Source organism: Hyperolius riggenbachi, chromosome 9, assembly GCF_040937935.1.
Source record: "Hyperolius riggenbachi isolate aHypRig1 chromosome 9, aHypRig1.pri, whole genome shotgun sequence".
Lineage (NCBI taxonomy): Eukaryota > Metazoa > Chordata > Amphibia > Anura > Hyperoliidae > Hyperolius > Hyperolius riggenbachi.
The window spans coordinates 214,445,552-214,466,672 of NC_090654.1; the positions used below are offsets into that span (position 1 = coordinate 214,445,552).

The 21,121-nt window shown below is 42.9% G+C and overlaps 1 protein-coding gene across 10 annotated transcripts in view; it reads right to left on the reverse strand.

The window, feature by feature from the left end:
* Window positions 1-21,121, reverse strand: part of FOXP1 (forkhead box P1) — a 1,092,253-nt gene that overhangs the window by 679,564 nt on the left and 391,568 nt on the right. The gene's annotated exons all lie outside the window — the stretch shown is intronic.

A 21,121-nucleotide genomic window follows, 5' to 3' on the forward strand; every position in this document is an offset into this window, starting at 1 on the left:
ACCCCTCATTTACACTCTGCATAGGGTAGGAGGGAGAGAGGCACTCTGAGTGAGCCGCTTTCCATCATCAGACGCCTCTAGGCATGTGCCTACAGTGCCTTATGGTAAATTCAGCCTTGGATGTTACATGCCAGGCTGCATCTACGTCATATGCTGCTATGAGAGGGAGAGACATTGTTTACAAAGAAAATATTAGGATCTTAATTAGTCAGAGAACAGAAGACAAGGAACACACATTGCTGGAATCTTTAACCCATTGCCACCATCTGAATAAGATTCTTTCAGCAAGGTGATTATTAAACTATACACTGAGGAGTTGATAGCAACCCCCCTCCATGGTCTAGCCCTGCAGAGCCCGAAACTTTTGTATCTAAAACTGACATATGATTTTACAGCAGAGAGGCAGAGCTGTGCAAGGAAGGAAATTGCTACTAGTACTTTATTATTATCTACTAGTACTTTATTATTATTATTATTATTTAGTATTTATATAGCGCCGACATATTACACAGCGCTGTACAGTGTATATATATTGTCACTAACTGTCCCTCAAAGGAGCTCACAATCTAATCCCTACCATTGTCATATGTCTATATTATGTAGTGTAAGTACTGTAGTCTTGTAGTACTTGTGGTAATGTGTGCCCTAACATCCAGCATTTAAAAAAATGCTTTAAACAACAGTGTTCCTTTAAACTATTTTGTTAAGAGAAAATATGTGCACAGTTTCCCTTTGTTTATCTGTCTCCCTATCTAGATACAGTTCAAATATGTATTTTTTGTGGCTCAAAAAAGGATTACATGAATTAAGCAGAGTTCAGCAAAGCTTTTGTGTGGGATGGTCTTCATCCACCGTTAATGTTCTGCAATTCCCGCCCCTTAATTGCTTCATGCCTTTTCTTACTTAGTGCTATTAACAGCTGCAGGCAAAAAAGTGATATACTTACCTAAGAAGAAAGACAAAATAAGACAGCAAGAGCACACAATAGTGTAGTATGTCAAAGTATTGTGGGTATAGGTTCATTGTGTTAAAAAGGAACCCCAGTGAAAATAATGTAATAAAAAAAGTGCTTAATTTTTACAATAATTATGCATCAGTGTTCTCCCCAGGCTCTTTTAGCCGGGTGCTCCACCCGGCTAGATTTGGTGACCACCCGGCTGTCATCGGCTCACCTCCTCGTATGCTGTAAGAGTTGCCCTGCATTTTCATCTCAACCCACCCGGCTACTTTTTCATGCCACCTGGCTACTATTTCATGCCACCCGGCTACTATTTCATGCCACCCGGCTACTATTTCATGCCACCCGGCTGGAAAAAAATTCTGGGGAGAACACTGTGCATAAATGATTTAGTCAGTGTTTGCCCATTGTAAAATCTTTCCTCTCCCTGACTTACATTCAGACACTTATCACATGGTGACATTTTTACTGCTGGCAGGTGATGTCAGTGGAAGGAGATGCTGCTTTCTTTCTTTTTTTGGCACTTGGACCCAGCTGTAAACAGCTGTTATTTCCACAATGCAACAAGGCTCCCACAGTGTGATGTCAGGACCTCAGAGCTGTGAGGCGCTGCCATCACACTGTGGGAGGAGTTTCACCACAATATCAGCCATTCAAAACCCTGATGATCCGTTTGAGAAAAAGAATAGATTTCTCATGGGAAAGGGGATATCAGCTACTGATTGGGATGCAGTTCAATTCTTGGTTACAGTTACTCTTTAAATGATGCTCACAAAGGTAGGTTACCACACAGGCAACCACTGTATAGGCAGGTGGGGAACATGAACCTGACCCCACTCAGGTTAAGAAGTCGCTCTCTGAAGATCTGAAGAAAGGGGTTATAATCCACCACCAAGGGTGGACACAGTATGAGATATTAGTACAACAGAGTCACCAAGAAAATCAATATACACTACTATCAGTTTAAAAATAGAGGTAGTGGTGGACTTACCTCTCCACAGATGACTCGATTTGGTCGATTTCAAATAAAAATCACTTTATTACGTACCCCGAGGCGCTTGGCTTGTTACAAAGCTTGTTTCAGTTACTCCTTGATTTTGCCTGATAAAGCGGGTTATACCTTCAAAATTTGTCGCACATAGGAGTATAAAATAAAGTGATTTTTATTTGAAATCGACCAAATTGAGTCCTCTTTGAGGAGGTAAGTCCAAAACTAGCTCCCTTTTTAAAGGGAAGGTTCAGGGAGTGCGAAAAAAAAATCCATAGCCACTTACCTGGGGCTTCCTCCAGCCCGTGGCAGGCAGGAGGTGCCCTCGCCGCCGCTCCGCAGGCTCCCGGTGGTCTCCGGTGGGCGACCCGACCTGGCCAGGCCAGGTGCCAGGTCGGGCTCTTCTGCGCTCCAACGACGGGCTCTTCTGCGTTCCACGGGGGCGCGCTCACGTCATCAGGCACCTGCGCAGTACAGCCTGGAGGACGTTCGATGACGTAAGCGCACCCCCGTGAGGCGCAGATTGGAGCGCAGAAGAGCCCGACCTGGCAGCCGGGCATGGCCAGGTCGGGTCGGCCACCGGAGACGACCGGGAGCCTCCGGAGCGGCGGCGAGGGCACCTCCTGTCTGCCACGGGCTGGAGGAAGCCCCAGGTAAGTTGATATGGATTTTTTTTTCCCCACTTCCTGAACCTTCCCTTTAAACAGCTTGTAGTGTATATTAATCTTCTTGATGCCTCTGTTGTACTAATATCTCTTACCTAAGAAGGTAGCTTCTGGATAATCCTCCTTGACTCCACCGCCACTGACAGTTTGCAACCGCAGTCCCCTTTGAGCATGAGCATAGTCATACTGCCCTTGTGTGAGTATGGTCGCACTTGCACAGTAACATGGTGCTGCTTGTGGATGAGCAGCTTGGGCTTACTGCGCAGGCTTAGCTGTACTCGCGCAGAAAAAAAAATATTTGCAGGAGTAAAGCCTCGTGCAAACGTTATAGGAAAGTTGGCCGAGGTGGCCTTCTAGACTGCTCATGCATGTGTGTACCTGCCCCAGCCGCCATACTGGATACTGGATACTGGATCTTTAAATGACAGCAACAAACAAATAGTTCTTCCTCGTATTACCCTGACCACTGGAGGCCGATACATCATGCAGCATAACGCCATCATCTCTTCTTTACCGTCATAGCAACAATATGGCCAAACAATGTGTTTGTGTAACACTCATGCCTGGAACGGTCTTTTAATAATGGATTGGGTCCTGATCTCTATGGGCGACAGTCACTGTAAGTGCGTATGCACCTAACCAAGGAGCAGACGTATTGCTGCTGATCCTACCAGGGTACTTGAAAGAGCTGGAAAGTTGGGGCTTGGAGTGATCACACAAGGTTAGAAAAAAATCAGTATAATGGGGATGTCAAATGAATCTAAAAATCCAGCACTCAACAAAATAATTACACTGAAAACAGACATATGCTGCGGTTGCTGCTGTGCATTGACTGTTGCTTCCTCTTTCTATCACGGTGTGTTTGTTTCTCACTTTCAGATGTTGGGAGTTGTGCAGCGGGAGAAAGCATACTAACCATTGTCATTTCCCACAATAGGCAGAAACAACACATTTGCCAGAAGATGACTAACAGTTCAATTTGTAGTGCAGCTTTTGGAATACTCGCGTATTGCCTAACTCTCTATGTGGAAGTGGTTAAAAGTCCGTTTTCTGCAGAACTTTGTGTGTAATCAGCCCTTCTGAAGGCCTCACAAACAAAGCATCAATCTGCACAAGTCATCTGTGTGCAGGTCTGTGTGGAAGTTGGGGAGACAAGTGTTTATTTAGGAGGCCTTATTAATGGTGGGAAAATAAGATGTTGCTGGTTTCTGGTACCTGTTTTCATGACTCACAGCCACAATTAAACATATCCTCCTAAACTCTCTTAGCAGTTTGTTATGATTTGTTTTATTAACATATATCCCTCTGTTTAGGTTCTATTTGACCAGGTATACTGTATATTGCATACATTTTTTTCTTGAAGAACAATCAAAAGTGTTGTTTTTTTTTTTTTTTTGAAAATTGTAGTAATAAACATGTCCAGTAGAAAGGCAGTGTGACCTCACATCAGAATGTACCCTTGTTTTTCATATTATACAGCCCACACACCCTAATGCTGGGTTCGTTTTTTAGGTGATTAGATGGTTCGATAGATCATTTCCGACATGTCCGATCTCCCTTTCGATCCTTTTGCCACTCAATTTCTGATAGAAGTGAAGGGAAAAAGATAAGAAAACGAGCGGAAGATAAGAGAATCGCCTGCAGAATCCAGCGGCAAAAACGATCGAGAGGAGAAACGCACGGCAGAAACGAACCGTGTATTCCCAGCATAACCCTCTGTTTATATAATTCAGTGATCACCACTAGACGAAAATGTTTGTAGCAAGATCTAGTTTTTTCCTGGAAGCATCACTGCACCAGGGATTGTGTGGAAAACAATGTTCTGTATATACCTGAATATAAACAGTTGTGAGTATAAAAGCCAAGCTGCTCCAACTTTATCTGAGGCAAAAAGGTAAAAATGGTTGATTTGACTATAAAATGAGTGGAACTATATTTCCCACCATAAGTCTAACTAGTATGTTATCTCCACAATGGTCCTGTCATCAATCTTATCCCCCATCGGTCTGGCTCCATGCCATTCCCCCATCAGATCTATAGCCTCCATTGTCCAAACATCCATTGCCAATTTGTCAGCTCAGAATTGAAACACATCTACTCGTTAAGTGAAAAACACAATTCAGGTAATGCAGCTGTCTACTATATCCATCACTAAATCCATTTAGGTAAAGTCCAATCAGAGACATAGGTAGGATGCTTCTGTTTCTCCTGCCAGCTGCAGGCCATCTTCTACTTGACTGTAAACAGGAACATTTGGCTCTAAAGTAGACCCGGACTCTAGCACAGCACACAATTAAAAGTCTTTATTGCACATTTAGTTGCTGAAGAAATGCACTGCTCTGTGTCTATTTGTTTAGCAAGATCAAAGTTCTTATCAGTAGCTGTGAATAGACTACTAGAGCTCTGCCACCGCTGTCTCCTCATGCATAAACACTGATGCTTAACCCTTTCTGTGCTCCCTGGAAAGTGATTCCAAGTTAAAACTTCAGGTTTTTTTTTTTTTAGAATTCCCATAAACTGATAAACTGTAGTGAAGAAATGTTTTTTGATAAACGTTTTAGAGCTCAGAGGAAGTTTCACTTTAACCATTTTAATATATGGTTAAAAAGACTAAAACCCTCACTGTCGTAATCCCCCCCCCCCCCCTCCCCTTTTCACCAGACAGCCCACTGTGTGACCGCACAGGTCACAAACAGTCAAAGTCGACTGGGCAAGCAAGAAATCATAAACAAATGGCATATTCTCAGACAGCTTAAATAAAAGGATACAACAAGGATAGGATGAGTGACCTGCTAAGACGGATGAAGCCGGAGCCAATGGAATGTGTCAATTGTCCGGCAAGACACAAAAGCCCCTCTGTCTACTTGGTTACTAACTCTGGCACTGCGGGTCAGATCACAGCTAAGTCGCTGACTAATGCTGAAGAATATGAAGCTCTGAATGCCCGCAGACATGCCTTCATTGAAAAAATTGTATTCTTCCATGCCCTTTATTCATCCTTTTCATGTGCATCAGGATCCTTAACATTCATAACTCCCAAATGGCCCTCTCTAGCAGCCTGATCCCATCATGCTAAACGACTGGTCGTCTCGTCATGATAGAAGTCCATATAACTGAATCTAGTGCCAAATAAAGGACTCAACAGAGGGGATATCAGTTACTTAAGGAGAGATTTTTATCATCGCTGCAAATGCTCTCCTAGATGCATTTTAGCTACATGTTTCCTGCTAGTCAGACTGTATAAGATCTTTTGTCTAAGCAGGAAGTTAGGAAGCTACCTGGAGAAAGTCACCTGGGAGAACTCTAGAGCAACATGTTTTATAACAGAGGAGAGACGTTTTCTTATTCTGTTCAAAATGACTGAGATTTGTAATACCGACATGTGTCCATGCTTTCAAGTGTAGTTAGAAGAGATTTATCAGCTTCACAAATATTCAGAAATGTGTCTTTATGGACGGTTAGTATATAGCACTATTGATACACTCATGACATACTGTCTCATATAAGACATGTAGTTATCATGTAACCATCATATGCCCTAGTGTGGCAAGTGCACTCATTTTTCTCATATAAGTAGTCCAGGCATTATGTCCCCATACAAATTCTGCCATCTTATATTAACCATATAGCACGTGTAGCCATTGTCTATGCCATATAAGAAATGTAGCTGTGATTTCCCTTGTACAACAAATATATCTTTAATTTCCTTTATATAAGGGCTTATTTCCACTAGGGGTGATTAGCAGCGCTTCCCGCACACATATCTGGAAGTAGAATCACAGTTTATTGAAATTAATAGCCTGCATTTAATTCACATGCGTGGGGGGTGGGGGGGGGGATCATACCTGCAGCATTATTTCGGATTACAAATTTAAATCCTCATATGGCTACAGGGATTCAGATGCGTACTCGGCAGCACCCGTCTCGTAAGCGTTGCGGTCCAACCGCACGGCCATCTGCGTTTCACAGTGTGAACGAGGCCTAACAATTGTCTACTGCCAGGGCCAATCAGCTTTGATCTTGATCATGCCTAATCTTTGATGCAGGAAAATATTAGGATAAATATTACACATAAAATTCTGATGTTTATTTGGAGCTCCACTATCTGGCTTGGTTCAGGAGACTTAGTGTCTGTAATGTCAGTGACTAGTTTACCAAAGTAGGTGGATTTGGCGCTGCGCGCAAGCTGGGCATCGCTATAGCCGTAATACCAGACCCCAAATTACTTCTCCCTCTACGGCTCGGAGGGAAATTGTATTTAACACCACCGGGAATTAGAGCGGCAGCAGTGTGAGCCGTCATTCGGAACACCCTGCGATTAACTCACTGGCGACGTTAGAATATGTACAGTATGCTTGTTTACTACAGCAGGAAACCAGAACACGTTTCTTCTCATAAAACCTTATTAGCCACAACAACAGGTTGCGCAACTGCAAAAATAAATCTCTAAAATGTCATATATTCCTTATCCAAAAGCACAGAAAATATATATTTTAGTGCTTAACAAAATAAATAAACAAAGTGAACCCAAAATGCATGTCCCATATGTGATAAATATTTATTGTCTATCTGGAATTCTAGTTTTATTTTTTACAGTTCCCTTTTTGATATTTTACCACTCTACTTCAATATGAAATCTGAATCAGAAAAATTAATTATTGTTGAAAATATATATGCAACTATTTTATAGTATTTAAAAGGTTCAATGTGCGGTGCGCAGGACTCTCCCACCGACCGATGTGATGCCATGTCACCAGCCGGCAGGATGACACGTATAGGAAAAGCAGGAAGCAGCCCTAAAAGCTTCAGGGCGAAGTCGTACAATAACGGAGCCGCCAGCCGGGACTGGGAGAGGAGCCAGGAGGACGCCTGGGCATCTCGCGGCCTACGGTGAGGTGAATGAAGCTCCAGGTAAGGCACAATTTCTTTTTTAATGACTGCTCAGGGTCCCTTTTATTGCCATTCATGTAATTCACTTAAAAGTATAAAGTGGTTTATTTAAATGAATACAGCTATTGCACAGGTAGAAGACTGAAAACAGTGACTTGATTTGAGAATCGCGGGTAGAAAAGGGGAGATTCCCCATGAATACTATATTGCAGGCTGTCATTCTCTGACTCTGACACTTAAAAATGTTGTTAAAATGTGACTCAAACATGGAATAATTTCAGCAGCTCATTTGAATGACCACGATGCTAAGAAAAAAAAAGTTCTGTGTCACGTGACCATGCAGGCAGTTACGGTATTCTGAGTGCAGAATCATAATGCCACAGTGACACAGAGACTCCGACTTCAGGTACCCAAAATTGCTCCAACTCGGACTCCTCGACTCTGACTCCTTACTCTAATACTTATCAGGTTTGGTGAGTTGGTACAAAATCCTCTCAGACTCCTCTGTTTATGAAAACTGCAACTCCAGGTACCCACAATGGCTCCACAGCCCTGCAGACAGTATGAATAAACTTTGAATGAACACTTGAGGTGGTCCCCCATATTACATAGAAGCAATGAGATTGTATAATTAGAATTGAATCCTTATATTGCAGTGCAGTTCACTGGGCAGTAATGTATCGCTCTGCAAAGATCCTGTCATTCTGCCGATGAGAGCCTTCTGTATTGCTGTGCAGCGTGCAGCACACGGCGCTTGAAAGACACTAGAACCTATTGCAGATAAGTGCAATACAGTGGCCCCCTTGAAGTTTTCCACATTTTGTCACATTACTGCCACAAACATGAATCAATTTTATTGGAATTCCACATGAAAGACCAATACAAAGTGGTGTACACGTGAGAAGTGGAACGAAAATCATGTATGATTCCAAACATATTTTACAAATCAATAACTGCAAAGTGGGGTGTGCATAATTATTCAGCCCCCCTGAGTCAACACTTTGTAGAACCACCTTTTGCTGCAATTACAGCTGCTAGTCTTTTAGGGTATGTCTCTACCAGCTTTGCACATCTAGAGACTGAAATATTTGCCCATTCTTCTTTGCAAAACAGCTCCAGCTCAGTCAGATTAGATGGACAGAGTTTGTGAACAGCAGTTTTCAGATCTTGCCACAGATTCTCGATTGGATTTAGATCTGGACTTTGACTGGGCCATTCTAACACATGAATATGTCTTGTTTTAAACCATTCCATTGTTGCCCTGGCTTTATGTTTAGGGTCATTGTCCTGCTGGAAGGTGAACCTCCGCCCCAGTCTCAAGTCTTTTGCAAACTCCAAGAGGTTTTCTTCCAAGATTGCCCTGTATTTGGCTCCATCCATCTTCCCATCAACTCTGACCAGCTTCCCTGTCCCTGCTGAAGATATGCACCCCCCGAGCATGATGCTGCCACCACCATATTTGACAGTGGAGATGGTGCATTCTGAGTGATGTGCAGTGTTAGTTTTCCGCCACACATAGCGTTTTGCATTTTGGCCAAAAAGTTCCAGTTTGGTCACATCTGACCAGAGTACCTTCTTCCACATGTTTGCTGTGTCCCCCACATGGCTTGTGGAAAACTGCAAACGGGACTTCTTATGCTTTTCTGTTAACAATGGCTTTCTTCTTGCCACTCTTCCATAAAGGCCAACTTTGTGCAGTGCATGACTAATAGTTGTCCTATGGACAGATTCCCCCACCTGAGTTGTAGATCCATGCAGCTCATCCAGAGTCACCATGGGCCTCTTAACTGCATTTCTGATCAGTGCTCTCCTTGTTCGGCCTGTGAGTTTAGGTGGACGGCCTTGTCTTGGTAGGTTTACAGTTGTGCCACACTCCTTCCATTTCTGAATGATCGCTTGAACAGTGCTCCGTGGGATGTTCAAGGCTTTGGAAATCTTTTTGTAGCCTAAGCTTGCATTAAATTTCTCAATAACTTTATCCCTGACCTGTCTGGTGTGTTCTTTGGACTTCATGGTGTTGTTGCTCCCAATATTCTCTTAGACAACCTCTGAGGCCGTCACAGAGCAGCTGTATTTGTACTGACCTTAGATTACACACAGGCACACTCTATTTAGTCATTAGCACTCATCAGGCAATGTCTATGGGCAACTGACTGCACTCAGACCAAAGGGGGCGGAATAATTACGCACACCCCACTTTGCAGTTATTGATTTGTAAAAAAATGTTTGGAATCATGTATGATTTGCGTTCCACTTCTCACTTGTACACCACTTTGTATTGGTCTTTCACGTGGAATTCCAATAAAATTGATTCATGTTTGTGGCAGTAATGTGACAAAATGTGGAAAACTTCAAGGGGGCCGAATACTTTTGCAAGCCACTGTATAATCTACACAAAACTGCATTCAGAAAATACTTGCAGTATTGCTTGTAACACAAAGGTGACGTAGCTTAGGAGAAATGCTTGTCAGACTTCTCTGAGTTCATATTAAAAGAGAACCCAAGGCATGAAACTACCTAAAAAATAAATACCTAAGGAGTGGGAAGCCTCTGGATACCCTGTTGCCCTTTGGCGCAAGCAGGGTCAAAGCTATGTTAATAGCCACAATTGGAAGCTATTACAGGTAATTTGGGAGCTAGCTATTAACATAGGCACTTATGGTGGCTAGGGTTGCTGCTGTATACTGGTATGTCGGTATACCGCGATTGATTGTGCATGGTAATCATACCATTCACAATCCCGTTTTACCAGTTTTTATGGGGCGGGACAGCGGCGGGGAGAGCAGAAGCAGGGGCGGGGGGTATAGCGGCACAGTGGTGGGGAGAGAGAGCGGACACTGCGGCGGGGAAAAGCGGGTAGCCACACGCAGCATCTATCTCCTTCTTTCCAGACATCGTCACGTTGGTAACAGCGTGCCCTGTGATGATGTAGCCACATGTAATCACAGGGGGCGCTGTTATTAATATGACGACGCCTGGGAGGAAGGAGATAGACACCACATGTGGCTGAAGAAAGGTGAGTTGTTACTGCCCCCTCTCCTCCGCTGCTGCACCTATACTGGCTACCTACAGTAGGCACCTATACCTATACTGGGGGCAACTATACGGTCTAAGTATACTGGAGACACCTATACCAATACTGGTGGCAACTATACTGGCTAACTATACTGGAGACACCTAGCCTATATTGGGGGCAACTATACTGGCTACCTATACTGGAGGCACCTATACCTATACTGGGGGCAACTATACCTATAATGGGGGCAACTATACGGTCTACCTATACTGGAGGCACCGATACCAATACTGGTGGCAACTATACTGGCTAACTATACTGGAGACACCTAGCCTATATTGCGGGCAACTATACTGGCTAGCCATACTGGAGGCACTTATACCTATACTGAGGGCAACTATACTGGTTACCTATACTGGTACAGTCATATCGTGTAATTTTTTTTAGACGGTTATCATACTGTCATATTTCATACCGTTGCAACCCTAATGGTGGTGCCCATTTTAGCTGGTGGATAGTGTTAGGCATTGGTAGGGGTGGGGGTCTTTAGGGTTAGGCACCAGCAGGGGGGTCTTTTGGGTTAGGCACCAGCAGGAGGGTCTTTAGAGTTAGGTATCAACAGGGGGGCCTTTAGGTTAGGTATTGAAGAAGGTATTCTTAGGATTAGGAATTGGCAGCAAGGGTGGTCCTCGGACAGGCATGGGCAAACTTGGCCATCCAGCTGTTAAGGAACTACAAATCCCACAATGCATTTGCCTTTATGAGTCATTACTGTGGCTGTGAGACTCCTGCAATGCATTGTGGGACTTGTAGTTCCTCAACAGCTGGAGGGCCAAGTTGCCCATGCCTGTCCTTGGAGTTAGGCATTGGCAGGGAGAGTGCCTTTAAGGTTAAGTATCAGCAGGGGGAGTTGGTTAGGGTCAAGCAGCTGGAGGGAGGGCTCATGTGAGAGTTAAGTTAGGTAAGACCATATAAAAAGATTATATATAAAGATTATCGATATTTTACTATCTGAATTCCTCCCCGATTCATCATAGAATAACAGTAATTTATTAATACTCTACTACTGAAAATCATCATTAAAATATCAATTTTATCAAACTTTATTAAAATCACAAACACTTTGATCATAAAGATGTGTGATTAAGGTCCCAACAGACATGTGTAACTGTGACAATATTGAAAAGACTTGTGGAGGGGGGAAAAAAACACAGGTAAGCTCTTAAGGGGAACCTGTATTAAGAGGTATATTAAGGCTGCCATATTTATTTAATGAAAAAAAAAAATACCAGTTGCCTAGCAGCGCTGCTGATCCTCTGCCCCTAATACTTTTACTCATAGACCCTGAACAAGCATGCACATTAGAGGTTTCTGCCAAAAATCAAACAAGATTAGCTGCATGCTTGTTTCAGGTCTGTGATTCAGACACTACTGCAGCCAAAGAGATCAGCAGGCAACTGGTATTTCTTAAAGGGGAATAAATATGGCCGCCTCCATATACTTCTTGCTTCAGGTCTCCTGAAAACACGAGGAAAATAAACGTTTTAAATAACCCGAACCAGGAAGTGTATAACAAAATAAAAATTACAGGATGCAAAACAAATTAATGAAATTAGAGCACATCACTTATGGGTTTTCTGTAACACATGATGTTGGTTATTCAATGATCTAGAAAGGAAGTCCCCTTATGTCAGAAGTGGTCTGAGAGACTGTGATTAGCCACTGAATGCAGTTCCATGGCCACTGTGAAGCGAGGTCTGCAGGGACTTCAGTAGCAGTCAAAAGTACAAGACAGATGCTGTTATATCGTTCAATAAAGAGTTTCAGTTTAAAAAAAAAATGCTGCAAATGTTTGCTTCATCAGCTTTTAATGCTTGAGTATGGTGAACACCGCTACACCCCACCAAAGTCCACGACAGTGCTCGACCTGGTCAGCAAGTCCAAGGTACACGAAAATGAAGGAATGGTCCGCACTTGTCTGTGGACTCGGAGTAACACCTTTATTCATGGACTTGTCCAAAAAATCATTGGCCTACTGTGCCTGCTAATGATTTTTTGGACAAGTCCATGAATAAAGGTGTTACTCCACAGACAAGTGCGGACCATTCCTTCCTTTTCGTGTACCATCAGCTTTTAACCAGCAAAGAGGTTAGCTGGTTACTTATTCAAAGATGCTCTTGTTAAATGCCTCTAAATACTCAAAATTCTAATTCTGTGTAAAACTTGAATTGGTGATAAATGTGGCCCTCAGTAACATAGTGGCATAAAAATAGTCTCCGGGCCTCAGTATGATCACTGTGATACGGGGAGTTCCACTGGTAAAGAGGGTCATCAAACCTCCGAAATCAACTCCAGTACAAAAGGTATTCCATAGGAACTCTACCCTCAGAGGAAACTTTTCCAATACTTCGCTTTATTGATACTGCATTGCGGTATATACAGTATAACAAACCAGCACAACGTTTCGGGCGGGGTGCCCTTTATCAAGTGCTTGGATTCCATCACAGGATACTCCATTATAACAGCAAGCTAGACCACACCACACCCAACATTAGGGGGTGGGTCTTAGCTGTAGTGTGTAATTTAACCCTTAGAACAGCTATACATTTAAAGGAAACACTTGAGACTAAAGTCCTCGTTTAGGCCTGTCGGGGACTGCGTACCCAGTCTGTCGATCCACCAAGACTCACGCCTAAGGAGTTCGTTTACATAATCCCTGCCCTCTTGCCTCTGCACAACCTCCAGGACTTGCCACCGTAACTGGCTGACACTATGTCCTTTATCGGCAAAGTGTCTGGCAAGCGGAGGATCCTTCCTTTTATCAATCTGTTCGCCATCTGTGACCTTACGGGGTTTTTTAATATTGCTTTTATGTTCATTTAATCTCGTTTTAATGTCCCTCGTGGTCTGTCCAACATAGGCCAGACCACAAGGGCACTTGATCAGATACACAACCCCTTTCGTGTCACAGGTGGCGAAATCCCTGAGTGTGATGTCCTCACCTGTCCATGGGTGGAAAACATGTTCACCTCTCAAGATATTATTGCAGTGTTGGCAATGTAGGCAGCGATAAGTGCCTTTCTTGGGTGTGCCCAGGAACAATTGTGCAACACCCCTTGATCTACCTATATCAGCCCGTACCAAATGGTCCCAGAGGGATTTACCCTTTTTATATACAAACCTCGGTGGGGTCCTGCAGACCGACACCAACTGGGGATCCGCCTCCACCACAGGCCAAAACTTGTGGACCATGTCTCTCAAGATAGATGATTCTTTACAGAAAGTGGTGATGAAATTCACTCCATCACCACTGCCCTCATCCTTAACAGTTTTATACATCCTTAGTGTTAGTGTTTTATACATCCTTAGTGAAACACTAAGGATGTATAAAACTGTTAAGGATGAGGGCAGTGGTGATGGAGTGAATTTCATCACCACTTTCTGTAAAGAATCATCTATCTTGAGAGACATGGTCCACAAGTTTTGGCCTGTGGTGGAGGCGGATCCCCAGTTGGTGTCGGTCTGCAGGACCCCACCGAGGTTTGTATATAAAAAGGGTAAATCCCTCCGGGACCATTTGGTACGGGCTGATATAGGTAGATCAAGGGGTGTTGCACAATTGTTCCTGGGCACACCCAAGAAAGGCACTTATCCCTGCCTACATTGCCAACACTGCAATAATATCTTGAGAGGTGAACATGTTTTCCACCCATGGACAGGTGAGGACATCACACTCAGGGATTTCGCCACCTGTGACACGAAAGGGGTTGTGTATCTGATCAAGTGCCCTTGTGGTCTGGCCTATGTTGGACAGACCACGAGGGACATTAAAACGAGATTAAATGAACATAAAAGCAATATTAAAAAACCCCGTAAGGTCACAGATGGCGAACAGATTGATAAAAGGAAGGATCCTCCGCTTGCCAGACACTTTGCCGATAAAGGACATAGTGTCAGCCAGTTACGGTGGCAAGTCCTGGAGGTTGTGCAGAGGCAAGAGGGCAGGGATTATGTAAACGAACTCCTTAGGCGTGAGTCTTGGTGGATCGACAGACTGGGTACGCAGTCCCCGACAGGCCTAAACGAGGACTTTAGTCTCAAGTGTTTCCTTTAAATGTATAGCTGTTTTAAGGGTTAAATTACACACTACAGCTAAGACCCACCCCCTAATGTTGGGTGTGGTGTGGTCTAGCTTGCTGTTATAATGGAGTATCCTGTGATGGAATCCAAGCACTTGATAAAGGGCACCCCGCCCGAAACGTTGTGCTGGTTTGTTATACTGTATATACCGCAATGAAGTATCAATAAAGCGAAGTATTGGAAAAGTTTCCTCTGAGGGTAGAGTTCCTATGGAATACCTTTTGTACCTCAGTAACATAGGCCATTTACTTTAGTCAATGAATGGTTATCTCCACATCTAAAACTTCCTGGAGAGGACTGTGCTTATGGCAGAGGGACACAGAAAGTGAATTAGCACTGGCAACATTCACGCCATTGAAACCAATAGTGAAACGATTTGTTACTTCCTGAAAGTATACCAACAAGAGGTAGGCATACCCATTGCTTTTCTCTGCAAGTTCATGTACAATAAGATTGTCTTTAAACCATTGCTTCAAAGCTGGTCAGGTTTGCCTCACTAAGGACACTGGGATTTGTATGATGATACCCCCAGTTAATCCATGAAATCATATAACAGCAAGGTCAATGAAATCTCTTCAGGATCTTCAGATGACAGAAGTATGTGATCCAGTCTTCACTGTAATACAGGGGAGTAATGACACAAAACAGATGTGTAGATTTCTACTGTACATCACACAACTACTGTTTATGTGCTGTATGCTGAGTTGCTGAAGCAGATATCCAATAGCAATCTTCCCTGGAGCTCCACCCTAAACGTTACCTGGAGGTCAATGTATACAAATAGCAGGTCCTATGTGTTGATACATTTACCTGTGTGCCTAATTTACTAAAGTAGTTGTCTAGTAGATAGTATCCAGAAGGGTGACATTCATTTTTAACCTACTAAAGTCCATCCTAGTTTGTCTTCACTTACTGTAAACAACAGTGTAAAAAATACTAAAGCATAATTTCTTGTAGACATCCAATTTAAAAGAAAAAAAATATGATTAGATTTTGGAAATGAAATAGTCTGTGGCACTCACTATGTACACATTGCAACAAGCACAGAGTTGTCTTTTCTTACTGGTGAATGGCCTTACAGAGAAATTAACATGTAACAGTTTCCACCGCTTACGAGAATGCTGTGGAAACCTCGGCATTGATATTAATCAGATGTGTAAAGCTTTATTAACAATTTGCACATGGACGCCGGCCACATGAGCAAACACAGGCTTGTGCTGAGGAGCACGCTCCAGTCTCTGGATATGTGAGCCCCGCAGAGCTAATGAAGCATGCGGCCAGGACTGTTATTTGTACATTCGAAGGCCTTTTGGTTTGAAAAACCGTAAAAGGGGTTATTACCGAGTATGAGTCACGCTAATTACCAAACAGTATGTGTGAAATTACCCTTAATTAGTTACAATAGCTAAACTATGCAGATGAACACAAGATGCGGGCAAAGTGATTAAACTGCAAACATAGACAGAAACAGTGGAGGGCTTCATGCATAAAAGGATCTGTAACAAAAAACGGCTTTAACAATATTATTCTGCAACCAGGTTCCCGCTTACTGTTTTTACAGCACAGAGTGAGAGAATCTGATTGGTTGATACACAAAAATAGTAGGGTCATCGTTGTTTGTGACATAATGTAGTTGATTCACAAAGTTTACTTATTTTTCACCTTATCTGTAAGGAGAACTAATGCATTAAAAATAAGGGGAGATAATTAATCAGATAAACAGATAAGGAGAGATAAATCATAATTTAACCCTAATAAGGAGAGATAATCCATGAGCTAAGCACATTATCAGTTAAGAAGAGATACATCATGAGTAAAGTTAGATAAGGAGAGATACATCATGAGTTAATTTATTTAAGAAGAGATAAATTGTGAGTTAATTGGTAAGGTGAGATAATGCAACAGAAAAACTTTGTGAATCAGCCTCAGTATTACATAAGTGGCCCATACATGTAAAAAAAGATTCACTTTTGGTGTCCAATACTGAAGCATCAGGAATCCAGAAAGCGGATACACAATTGAAGAATAAATGTTTCAGAGGATAGGCTGGCTAAGACAGGTTTATCTATTGTAAGCAGGTTATGAAGTGTTATGCTAGTACCTAATCCACTTCCACTCCACTAATCCACACCATACAATTTTCTGTTAGATTTACCTGCCGGATAGATTTTTTCCAACATTGTGGAAAAAAATCTATCTGGCAGGTAAATCTAACAGAAAATTGTATGGTGTGTACCTAGCAGCCTTTGATGTATTGATGCCACACCGTACAATTTTCTGTTAGATTTACCTCCCAGATAGATTTTTTCCAACATGTTGGAAAAAATCTATCTGGCAAGTAAATCTAACAGAAAATGTAAGAGAAAATTGTATGGTGTGTACCTAGCATTAGTCAAGTTACAGCTTGAGCCAGGTTAGTGCTTAAGATAAAGTAGCAAAGAGATTACCATAATGTTAAGGTTCCCTTACAAAGTTAAAGGGAACCAGAGACCAAGCACCCTCATGTATTTTACCATATATATCAGTGTGAACATTACAGAAAACACCTACCATGCTTTCTGTTTCATTCTGCACTGCACAGCTTGTTTCTAATCAGCCCTGATAAAATCCCCGACTGAGCATTCAGTCTGGCTTTGCTCAGGAATATTTATAGCTCAGTCTGTGTTTTCTCATGTCTTTTCAAGTCCAAGCCTGCCCCTTGCTGGCTCTGCTCAGGAATCATTATAGCTGAGATTATAGCAAAGCCAGACTGAATGCTCAGTCGGGGATTTTATCAGGTCTGACAAGAAACAAGCTGTGCAGTGCAGAATAAAACAGACAGCAGCGGAGGTGTTTTCTCTAATGTTCCCACTGATCTATATGGTAACATACATGAGGGTGCTTCGTCTCTGGTTCACTTTAAGCCTAGACTAGGCTAGGGTGACAATCAGAGTTTCTGGAGAGAAAAGTCTTTGGACAAGCCTATTGGGATGGAGTTTAACAGTTCGGAAAGGGTAAAAATAGAGTTAAGCAATGGAAGGGGATGAGTTTAGGGTTTAGGATAGACTGGAGGATGTGAGGGGATCTAAACTAAAATATTGCAGGATCTTCAACTTGCTAATAAGTGGCATCCAGATGTACAAGCACCATATTGATAAGTATCAATGGTTTAAAGGGTTAAAAAGGCCAGGACAAATTCTTATAATTGTGTATTTATATAGCGCTGGCATTTTCTGCCATGCTGTACAGAGTATGTGTGGTCATTTTCCCAACTAAGCCTCAGAGGAGCTCAAGGTTTAAAGCCTGACACAGTAATATATTCCTAATATAGTCTAACAGTGTGCACACCCATTTACTTGCATAGGCTACATTCCTGTTGAGGTGCATACACAAGCACAATTCCTGTCAAGACAGTTTCACACCAGCAACCAGCATTTTGGATACGCAATACTAAAAACAGGCTTGGGAGATTCCGGCAGTAATTTGCGTTACTCTCACTTCTGGCAGCAAGCCAAACTATAAATCAGGCTCTCTAGCGCTCACTTCCTGTGGCCGAAATACGGATTGCACGGAAGTGTATTGAAAAAAATACATTTCAGCGCATGCACAATGCAAAACATTTTAAAATATGCTTCGCCATTGACCTACGATCACCGCAGATGTTGACCAGTAACGTGCTGATGCTTCTGCCTCAGATGTTATGTCCGGCCCATCGCATCGCACCCCATCAGGTATGAAATGTCCTATAGACTTTAATTGCTTTAGCGTTACCCTGCGGTAAAAAAGGGTAACACAACGCAATGAAAACGTCCCAGTGTGAAAGGATCCTCACCCACAGGAACTCTCTGAGTGCTGAACAGACCTGTGCCTAGCCTAGAAACTAGCGACACTCCTGCCGGTACTCAACGATCTTTCGTTCCCTTGCTGCTGCTAAGTTTCAATTTCATCAGTCGTCGGCCAGTGTGCCTGCATGACCCTGGTTGCGCGTGCCATTTGCGCTCCCGACGCGCGGAGCGTCCTGCATAGGCGCAGTATAAGATTTTCTTGTACTGCACCTGCGTAGGATGCTCCCAACGACGGGTGCGTGATCGAGGAAGTGCAGGCACAGTGGACATCAACTTGCAAGTCGCCAAAAACGAAACTTATCCGCGGCGAGGGAGTGGAGGATCGTTTGGTATCAGTGTGGGCACAGGCAGCTGCAGGGGTCTGGCAGAAGCCCCAGGTAAGTCAAACTCTTTTTTAATGGCATTACGGATTTCCTTTAAAATATTTTAGTGAGCTCGGTGTGCATGCTAGAAGCACAGACCGATCCTTCTGAGAGCAGCTAAAAATGTAATAACTGTGGAATGTAAACAAAAGATAATGTTATCTCCTCTTCGGATGCGGATCATAAGAGGCTTTCCAGTGCAGGACAAAGTGGTGTGTTTAACTGTTTGAATGCTGTTCTGCTTAAATAAATGTGCTAGTAAGTTTTAGGCTACAAGGAATCTTTTAGTGCAAAGAAGAAATGCTGAGTTTAAGACCACTTTAAGTGGCCTCATGTACTCTGTACAGCACAGCAGAACATGCAGGTGCTGAATACACACTTTTCTATTTCTCTCCACTTTCTATGAAAAAGGTCACTGCCCACGACTTCTAATATAAAAATGAAGCAAACATTCGTGAGAAATGGCTCATATTTTCTATTCTTGTGCTATATAACAGATTATGTGACGTTATTTGAACTCTATGGCACCTCTTTCAATTTATTTTGTAGGTGACCAAAACTGAAACCACTACTTAGGTAACCGAGCTAATTATCAGCCCTTGCCACGACTTGCTGCTACATCAGCCCTGCCGGTTAGTGTTCTGCTTACTCATGCTCTACAGTTATGAGTCACTGGAGCTCAAATCAGAAAAGAACGTGGCCACTCACACAGCACCACCAAAGGAAAAGGGAGAGGTTTCCCAATGAAAGGAAAAGTTCCTGCGTTCTTCCTATTTTCAGCCCATCCTATAGATAAGCCAATGGGATAGCTGCCACCCAGATTCATTGTGAGGTCTTTTTATATCATAAATGCAAGGAATTTGCTACGCAGCAAAAATAATGCAAGAATGAAGATTTCATTGCTGAATCAAAAACATTGACACTACAGTACAAAGTAAGAGTGCTTCATTTGTAACCCCAGACACATACATGGGATAGTAAAGCTTTTACTGTGGTCAGGTAGAATTTCAATAAACTGTTATTACATAGAATTGTAATTACTGGATCCTACAATTGTTGTCTAAAAACTACTGTACACAAGTGTTCTTTTATGCTCTCTAACCACAACTGCCTCCACTGCTTTTGAACACACATAACACAAAAATAGGATTGGGTTTTATGCGACTTTGTGTCATGACGACTACGTAGTGCGCATGCGCAGATCCCTCCCGGCCGCAGGGGCACAACCAAAGACACGCGTCGCCAGGCAGCGTCTGCGCACTGCTAATCGACCTGGCTGACACAAAAGTAGCCCAAAGAAGAAGAAAAGTCCAGTAGCCCAAAACTGATTAACTTAAATCAGCACCAGGGAGTCGACCAGTCAGCACCTGGATCCAGCAAGGTGCATAAATAACCAAGCACAGTAGAAAGGAAGACTGGGTCTCTACCTGGATTTGTGCAAGTATAGCGGTAGTTTTATTGTACCATAGCAGACAGAAACACAACGTTTCGGCCCAAAAGGCCTTTATCAAGTGATAAAGGCCATTTGGGCCAAAATGTTGTGTTTCTGTCTGCTATGGTACAATAAAACCACCGCTATAGTTGCACAAATCCATGTAGTGACCCAGTCTTCTTTTCTACTGTGCTTGACCCAAAAGTAGCTTCAGGGGGGGGCATTAGAATATAATGGAGGGGGACGGAAGAGAACGGGGAAGCAGTGGGCATGAGGACTACTTCCTAGATATGCCTGTTCCCCCTGGTTTTAAAATTTACAAGCGCTAAGATATCCTTTAAGACTAAACTCTAAGCATTTGTCAAAATGCTGCAAAGAAATGTGTTCAGAAACAGAAATTCTATGAGGTTTGGGGCCCATGGTCCTTTGGGTTTATCGAATTACATATAGATCTCAATCATGGATGTGGTCATTGCATATGCAGAATGCAATTACATCCACTGGGGGGAACCCTGAATGGGGAACACACTATGGGGAACCCTGATTGAGAATGACCAGGTTGTGGTTCAGGGGCACGCTTTACTTATGCACATATTTATTGATATGTGGAACCAACAACAACCTCAGTTTTTAAGGTGCTGTGTGTATCCACTGGCCTTATGTGAATGGAGGTTCCGTACATTTTGGAGGTCTTGTAAAGTTTTCTTCTATATGTCCATGGGGCAGAGAGAAGAAGGGGCAGAGAGAGGATGGACGGGACATCAGAGTTAATTGGTGGTGCAGTAGAGTGGTGCGCTGTGTGGTGCAGTCCTGCAGATCATAGGATGACCAGGGGCCAGTGCCGGG